This window comes from Zeus faber, assembly GCF_960531495.2.
Source record: "Zeus faber genome assembly, chromosome: 17".
Classification (NCBI taxonomy): domain Eukaryota; kingdom Metazoa; phylum Chordata; class Actinopteri; order Zeiformes; family Zeidae; genus Zeus; species Zeus faber.
Genome location: NC_137204.1, coordinates 23253446 through 23261445, shown reverse-complemented (window position 1 = coordinate 23261445; position 8000 = coordinate 23253446).

Genomic DNA, 8000 nt, shown 5'->3' with positions numbered 1-8000 from the left:
AACAACCGGGACCTCACCAAGATGGCGGCATGCGGCAGCTTTACGGATGTCATGGATCCGACGAATGCACAGACAATCTGAATAAGATTTGTATTCGGGGGCCGTTCCAACATGGCGCCGTTCGAGTTTCACCCAGATCGGTTCGGTACCGTGTGATGGAGTGTGCGATCAACAATCGCAACCTCACCAAGATGGCGCCACGCACAGACGTATGCTACAACCGAGAAGTCGTTGCCTGCATGCGCAAGCTGAGGGAGCTCACAGATCATGACGGTCAATACCCCAAACCATACCGAGATACTGTGAGGCCCAGATATAGTTTTATACAACTAAAGGAATATAAGATACACACTCTTAACCATACGTGACAGGTATTATTACAACGTGACAGGTGTTATCTTATTACCATTTACCTTTATCATGTTTGAAAAGAAAACAAGTTCAAATATCACCAGAAGACAATCAGATTTAACAAAGGGCAGCGTATTAAAAGCCATAAATACTGTATTTACGCTACTGAGGACAACTGGTGCGTAGGGGATATATGATGATATATATGATGTGTAGTGGGCTACACCAAAAACAAAGAATAAAAATATTTCAAAACACATACACAATAAATACATGATCCTTGTATTATATAATTGCATATGTATTATGTATGTATTGCTTATGGTTATTGTTACCAGTAATTATAATTAAGGAAGTTTGTATACATTCATATCTCTGGTAGATCTAGAAATTCTGACAGTGATGTGATTGGGTTTTTATTTTGCAGAACGCATCAGAGTAAGGTCTGCCAAAAATAGAGACCCGTGAAAAAAAGCTTATGAGAAAGAGTCCCTGGATTATTATTAATTTTTGTTTGTTTGTTTTGTTTTTTGTTCTTGATACGAGGAGTTTGGAAATGGTATATTTGTTTTACTTATATTGTATTGCTTTTTCTTTTCTGTTTTTTCTTTGTCTTTCGTTTTCCTCAATATTTTTTATCAGTTGCTGGATGTATTGAGAATTTTTTTTTTTTATGTTATTCCAGAAATTAACTTTTATTACTGATATGTTGACTGACTATAAGTTATGGGAGCGGTTTTATATCTGTTTTTAGTGAATTGTCAGATGCAAATCAATTTATGTTTTTATTGGCAAAAAAAGTGACCTTTTTGTTAACTCAGCCTGTTGGAGGAAGTAAGCAAAATTTGCTATATATCCTCTACACCTGAAGTCAGTCAAACCACTTAACTTTGTTTATTTAATTATAGGTTTATAAAATACATCATCATTGTGAAGGCAGTTTTCTGTTGATTTAAAAAGTGCTCACAATATTGACTAAAACAATTGTGATTGTCATTAATATCCTCCAGCCATAATCACGCAGCCCTACTTCAGAATGATAAGCGCCTTTAGTTGCGGCGTAGGGAAGCGACTACACTGCAAACGCCGCTCTGTCATAGAAATGCACTGTACCCGGGCTGGGATGAATGAACTTCCGCAGCACAAAACACACCGGAACAGAGAACCAAAGCACACCCTCCCATTGAACTTTAAAGAAGAGCAGCCTACTTTGGACTCTGCCTGCAGCTATATTTATTATATTATTATTATTGTTATTACTATTTACATGAACATTTTAAGAGTTTTTATTTTGGTTTATATGATTAAAGTAAATTTTATTGTAATCGTAATACTCCAATAGAAATGATGTCAACAACATTAATCACTTTAAAGCTCCCACAAGCAACGAGCAAAGATAACCTCACATTTGGGAGATCCACTGCAAATACTTGGAGGGCGGGTCGTGGGTGGAGGCCGGCACCATCTGCTCCTCACAGCCGTGGCCCTGCAGGTGGAGCTCCAGGCCGTCAGTGTGGAGGCTCTCAGCGGGGGGTCCTGCTCTGCAGAGCCGGGGACTGGGGCTCCTCCATAAGGCTCTTGGTCTCTTCCAGGAACTTCTCCAAATTAGGAAAGGTCTCCCTCTGGAGGCGTGGGAGGGAAATGCAGGGTTTTAAAACATGATACTGGCAGAGTGTAAAATAACACAGATCGCCTGCGTACTGTGGACATACGTACGATATTTTGTGTATTTTCTTACCTGGAGGTTATTTTGGGGCCAGTTTTGCTGCGTTCTCATCGCTGTTGGGATGCTTGTTAGAATGACACCTTAGAAAATCAAACAAACCAAATGCATTCATGGAATGCAAAAACACACACACACACACACACTTTTTTCAACAAAGGTGTACATTTCCAGTTCATTTATTTTATAATTTGTGTTTATTTGTGTATTTATTACCTTTTAAAATGTATCCATTTATTTAAATATTTATTTTTATAAACGGTATACTTCCCATCCAATTATAACATTACATGGAAGTACATACGTATCTCTGTATGTATGTCCGTCGATTATCTCGACAACCGTGCATCCGATCTACTTCCCACTTGGCGGGTGTATCACCGGGGAACCAAGGACGTGCAGCGTCCAGTTTGAACGCGCAACGTGTAATATTTATAAACTGTCAATAAACAAGGGAACAGCTCGGCTGCTCAGATCTGTGCAGCAGCAGCAGCAGCAGGGGCGGTGGCGGGGGGGGGGGGGGGCGGGGGCGGGGCTTCGGGGCTCGGCGGCCGAGTCGCTGACCTCCGCAGTGCAGGCCGCTCCGACGCAGAGCACTCGGGGTGTGGGCGCTACCGCAAAATCTGTTTTCATCCGATACCAAGTAATATCGGGGTCGGGGTCGCCCAAAACAAACTGTCGTTATTGTTTTTGTTCGGAGGAACGCCGGCTTTTTTTTTTCCCCCCTGTCAGTGTTGCAGGCGGACGTTCACGTCACGTGCGCAGCGCTGGTGTCGCTTGATTTGCTTGGTCTTTGATGCTGCAACATGGACAACAAACCGGCATCTTAAAATTGAATCTTAACGAACAAACCGTTTAAAGATACTCGAGTGACATCGGGTGTTTTTTTGTTTCTTTTGTTTTGTTTTGTTTTTTAATCGGAATAAAGAGGCGTCTCACGTGTCCGTTCTGGTTGTTGGTGAGCCTGAGTTTGGAGAAGGACAAGGAGTCGTCCCCTGGCGTCCCCTGGCGGGGGGAGCCCGGGTGCAGGTAAGAGGAGATACAGAGGGCTGGGGACGGGCCTTCCCCGGTCGCATTCCGCCGCCGCCTCTTGATCCGCTGAGGAGGAGGGAGGAGGGAGGAGGGAGGAGGGAGGGAGGAGGAGGGAGGAGGGAGGAGGAGGAGGAGGGGTTTTAGGGCGTGGGGAGCCGTGGAGTGTGAAGCGCCGGCACAACATGTCTGATCACGACCGGGCCACATAACTCCCCCTTCCACCTTTTGAAACGGGGTGTTGCCTAAAGGTCGGAACAAGAGGTTACCTGCCTGGAGGAGCTTTGGGGTTGTGTGGTGTGACATTCTTGCAAATTTGCGAAGGAATAATTCAATATTGCACGTGCAGTTTGGTGTATTATTATTCCACATGGCAATCACAGAAGATCAGTTAAATCCGAACGAACAACGCTTTGTTGGCATAGGTTCCCATTGCCAAAGCAAATGGAAAAACAAAAAAAAGGGAAAATGTGCGAAATGTCAAATTAAAACAGAAGATTTTAAATGTTGCTGTCAAAACAGATATACTGTATATACAAATGAGTGAAGCTTAGTTAAAATACAAAATATACACACAACCTTCACCATGGACTGAGTGGAATCCAGGGCCCCGCAGTGTGAGAAAGCCAAACCTCAGTGCACCAGGCCCCTGTCCCTCCCTGATAAACACTATGGAAAACAGGGCTGAGTTGAGCTCTTCTTTCTACTGTGAACGCAGTGGGACAGTGGGACAGTGGGATAGTGGGACAGTGGGACAGTAGGACAGTGGGATGGTAGGACAGTGGGATGGTAGGACAGTGGGACAGTGGGATAGTAAGATAGTGGGACAGTGGGATAGTGGGACAGTGGGACAGTAGAACAGTGGGACAGTGGGATAGAAGGACAGTGGGACAGTAGGACAGTGGGATAGTAGGACAGTGGGACAGTAAGATAGTGGGACAGTGGGATAGTAGAACAGTGGGACAGTGGGATAGAAGGACAGTGGGACAGTGGGATAGTAGGACAGTGGGACAGTGGGATAGAGGGACAGTGGGACAGTAGGACAGTGGGATAGTGGGACAGTAGGACAGTGGGACAGTGGGGGTCTGGACTGTAAAAGGTAGATTTAAAAAGAAGTTGATTTTAATCTCTGGGAGGACGTTTTCCCTCTGACCCCACATGTCAGAGTCAAGTGTCCTCCGGAAGGAACGTCCTCTGGGAGGAACGTCCTCTGGATGGAGACGCCACTTCACGGCCTCTGAGCAGGAATGGCTGAGGGCCGGGGACATCTTCTATCTTGGCATTTTTCGACATAGTATAGTATGTCATTTTTCAAATTGTTCAATGTTTATCAGCATAGTATAATATGGCATTTTTTTATGTTTTTCACATAATATATTTTGAACTTCTTCAAAATAGTATGTAACTTTTGGATGTTTTTCCACGTAGTATATTTGGAACTTTTTTGACATAGTTAAGTATGTCTGTATTTTGGCATATTATGTTTTGACATTTTTCAACATCATATAGTATGTAGTGTTTGGACATTTTTCCACGTAGTATATTTTGAACTTTTTTGACATAGTATATCCTGACATTTTTCGACATAGTATAGTATGTCGCTTTTTGGAGTTTTTCCCCATAGTATATTGTGAACCTTCTCCAACATAGTATAGGGTGTCACTTTTGGATGTTTTTCCATGTAGTACATTTTGAACTTTTTCAAAATAGTATTGTATGTCATTTTTCGGCACAGTGTATCTTGACATTTTGCGTCATGTCACTTTTGGGCGTTTTTCGACATAGTATACTTTGAACTTTTTCGACACAGTGTACATGTCGTTTTTCAGCAGAGTATATTTTGACATTTTTCGACATAGTATAGTATGTCGACTGTAGTATGTTGCTTTGACATTTTTCCATGTAGTATATTTTGAACTTTTTCGACATAGTATATAGTATGTTGCTTTTTGGAATTTTTAATGTGGTATATTTTTAACTTTTTGACACGTCGTTAGTACGTCTGTTTTTCAGCATATTATATTTTGGCATTTTTCGACGTAGTATAGTATGCCGTTTTTTGGATGTTTTTCCACAGATTTTGAACTTTTTCTCTATTGTTCTATCTATCTGTGTCTCTCGATCTGTCCATCTATCTATCCATCCATCCATCCATCCCAATGTCAAAAAACGGCTCATTCTAAGGTTACGAAAACACAATTCTTATCTTCATGGATCATACAGTGATTAAAACATACTTATGACGTAGGCCGTTCCACAAATTCTACACACTGCACCTTTTAAATGGATCATAAAAGAGCTATTTGTAACAGGATTATGAGGTAATTCACATTATAATATTAATAATAGAATAATAATAATAAAAAATAAATATAAAAAGGCCTGTTTTCCCTTGAAGTTCGCCACGCCCCCCCCACCAAATGTCCCACTGATAGGACAAGGGCGTTAAGAGTACTGCATCATCCCTATAGAATTAATATAGAAATTTAATTCTAAGTCAAATTATTCTTAAGGTATAGCTTTGTCCAAATGTACATACACTACTCACAAAAAGTTAGGGATATTCGGCTTTTGGGTGAACTTTCAGGATGAACCTAAAATGCACTATAACCTTTAGAGGTGAACTTAATTTGACCTTCTCTAAACTTTTTAATGCACATGTCCAACTGTTCAACGCTTCAGTACTTTTTGCACAACCTGCTGTTCTCTAACAAGGAGCTGAACGGAAAAATTCACAACAGGTGTTTGATCCATGAATCGACCAATACATTTCCTGGTTCAATTAGAATTGGTATTTAAACAGTCCTCTTCATCATGCTGTTCACGTTTTGACTTCATGAGACCAAGACGACACCTAACAACTGATCAACAGTACCTCGCCATTGGGAGGCTTCAAACAGGATGTTCTCAGAGGGAAGTGGCCACTGAGCTAAGAGTCTCACAGAGTGTCATCAGCAGCTTGCAACAGAGATACAGAGACTGGAAGAGTCACAGAAAGGCATAGAAGTGGACGTCCTTTGGCCACATCCCACACTGATGAGCGCTTCATTGTGACCTGTGCCCTGCGGAACTGGATGATGATGCCACTCAACTCCAGGCACATTTAAGGGAGGTGAGAGGCACCAAGTGTCACGTCAGACCATTCAAAACCATTTACATCAGCATGGTCCGCGTGCTAGACGACCTGCAAGGGTACCTGACCACCCACCAGGCACAGGCATCATTGTCTTGCATGGGCCAGGCAGCGTTTACGCTGGACGAGGGACCAGTGGCTTCAGTGCTGTTCTCTGATGAAAGTCGATTCACATTGAGCAGAAATGATGGACGCCAACGATGTTGGGAGACGTCAAGGAGAGCGCTATGCATCAGCCACTGTTGTCACCAGACGAGCCTTTGGTGGTGGTACAGGCCTGGGCAGGTGTGTCTAGTCAATACAGAACTGCCCTAAACTTTGTGAATGGTACAGTGACAAGCCCATACTACCTGAATAACATCATTAATCCAGTCATTGTGCCCCTGCATGAACAACACAGGCCTCATTTCATCTTCATGGAGGACAACGCTCCAGCTCATGGAGGTGGCATCATTAGGGAACGGCTGCTGGAGACTGGGGCACCTCAAATGGAGTGGCCTGCACTTTCTCCAGACCTGAATCCCATAGAAAACCTATGGGATCAGCTGAGTCGCCGTGTAGAGGCTCGTAACTCTGTACCCCAGAACCTCAATGACCTGAGGGCTGCCCTTCAAGAAGAGTGGGGGCCATCAGTAGACAATAAGTCAACTTGTGAACAGCATGAGACGTCCTTGTCAAGCTGTAACTGATGCTCAAGGGCACATGGCAAGTTATTGAGACATTGACATTTTTGTTGTGGTACTTTCATGATATAATATCACATAAATTTCACCCTAAAGCCAAATATCCCTAACTTTGTGAGTAGTGTCACGGAAGGGGGAAGGAAGAATGCAAACTGAAAACGATGCAGAGCCATATCTGCACACGACGGCAGCCCGATCAAATCAGTTGCGGCTCGCACAATCGGGCTGTTACTGGACCGAGTCGCCGGTGCTACTTGCCATAAAAGCCCTTTACAGGAAGAGCCAGAGGCGGCTTGTTTCCTGAAGAGGCTTGGGTGCGTCGGATTGTGCAGGAATCTGCTGAATATCTTCAACACTCTTAAAATCCTTCCAAACACTAACTTCTGAAACCATCTCCAGAACACATTCTTTATTAAATAACTTTCCTTCATTTCAGATAGCATTTTTTTCCAGTTACCTTAGTGCAATAATGCTACGAAGTTCACAAAAAATATATATAATTTTGAAACTATACAAAAAGGCACCCGATGGTTCCGAAATATACAAAGAAAATTTAACAAAAAAAGTCAACAGACAAAGCACCGGGGCCACGATCGTATTCCTATTTATACGAAAGGTTACATTCCTGACCGAACATCCACCATTAATAAATTGTGAAATTACAATAAACCAACAAGATGGATGAGCCATTTAAAATAAATGATTTTTTTTTTTTTTCTCCTATAAGTATGAAGAGAAAACAATGTTACGATGCTTGTTCACAACTGATTGCACATTTGCTCATTATCCCGGCATTCAACACTAACTAAACAGACCATCGCCTAAGAACGCTCAATGCTGCTTGTTGGTTGATTGCAGTTCATAAATTCATTGCAGAGATGTTAAAAATGACTTCACTAGTCAGCACAGATTGATATTACCCCTGACCATTTTCCTGATGATCACAGTTGCTCACAATTGATTTTTTTTTTTCCAATATATTGTTTGTCCACCTTTTTAATGAAAATGTATCTCCTGGTATTTTTGTGAAAGCTGCTGTAATTTCTTTGTTAATCCCGTGTTGAAATAAATGGCACTACAT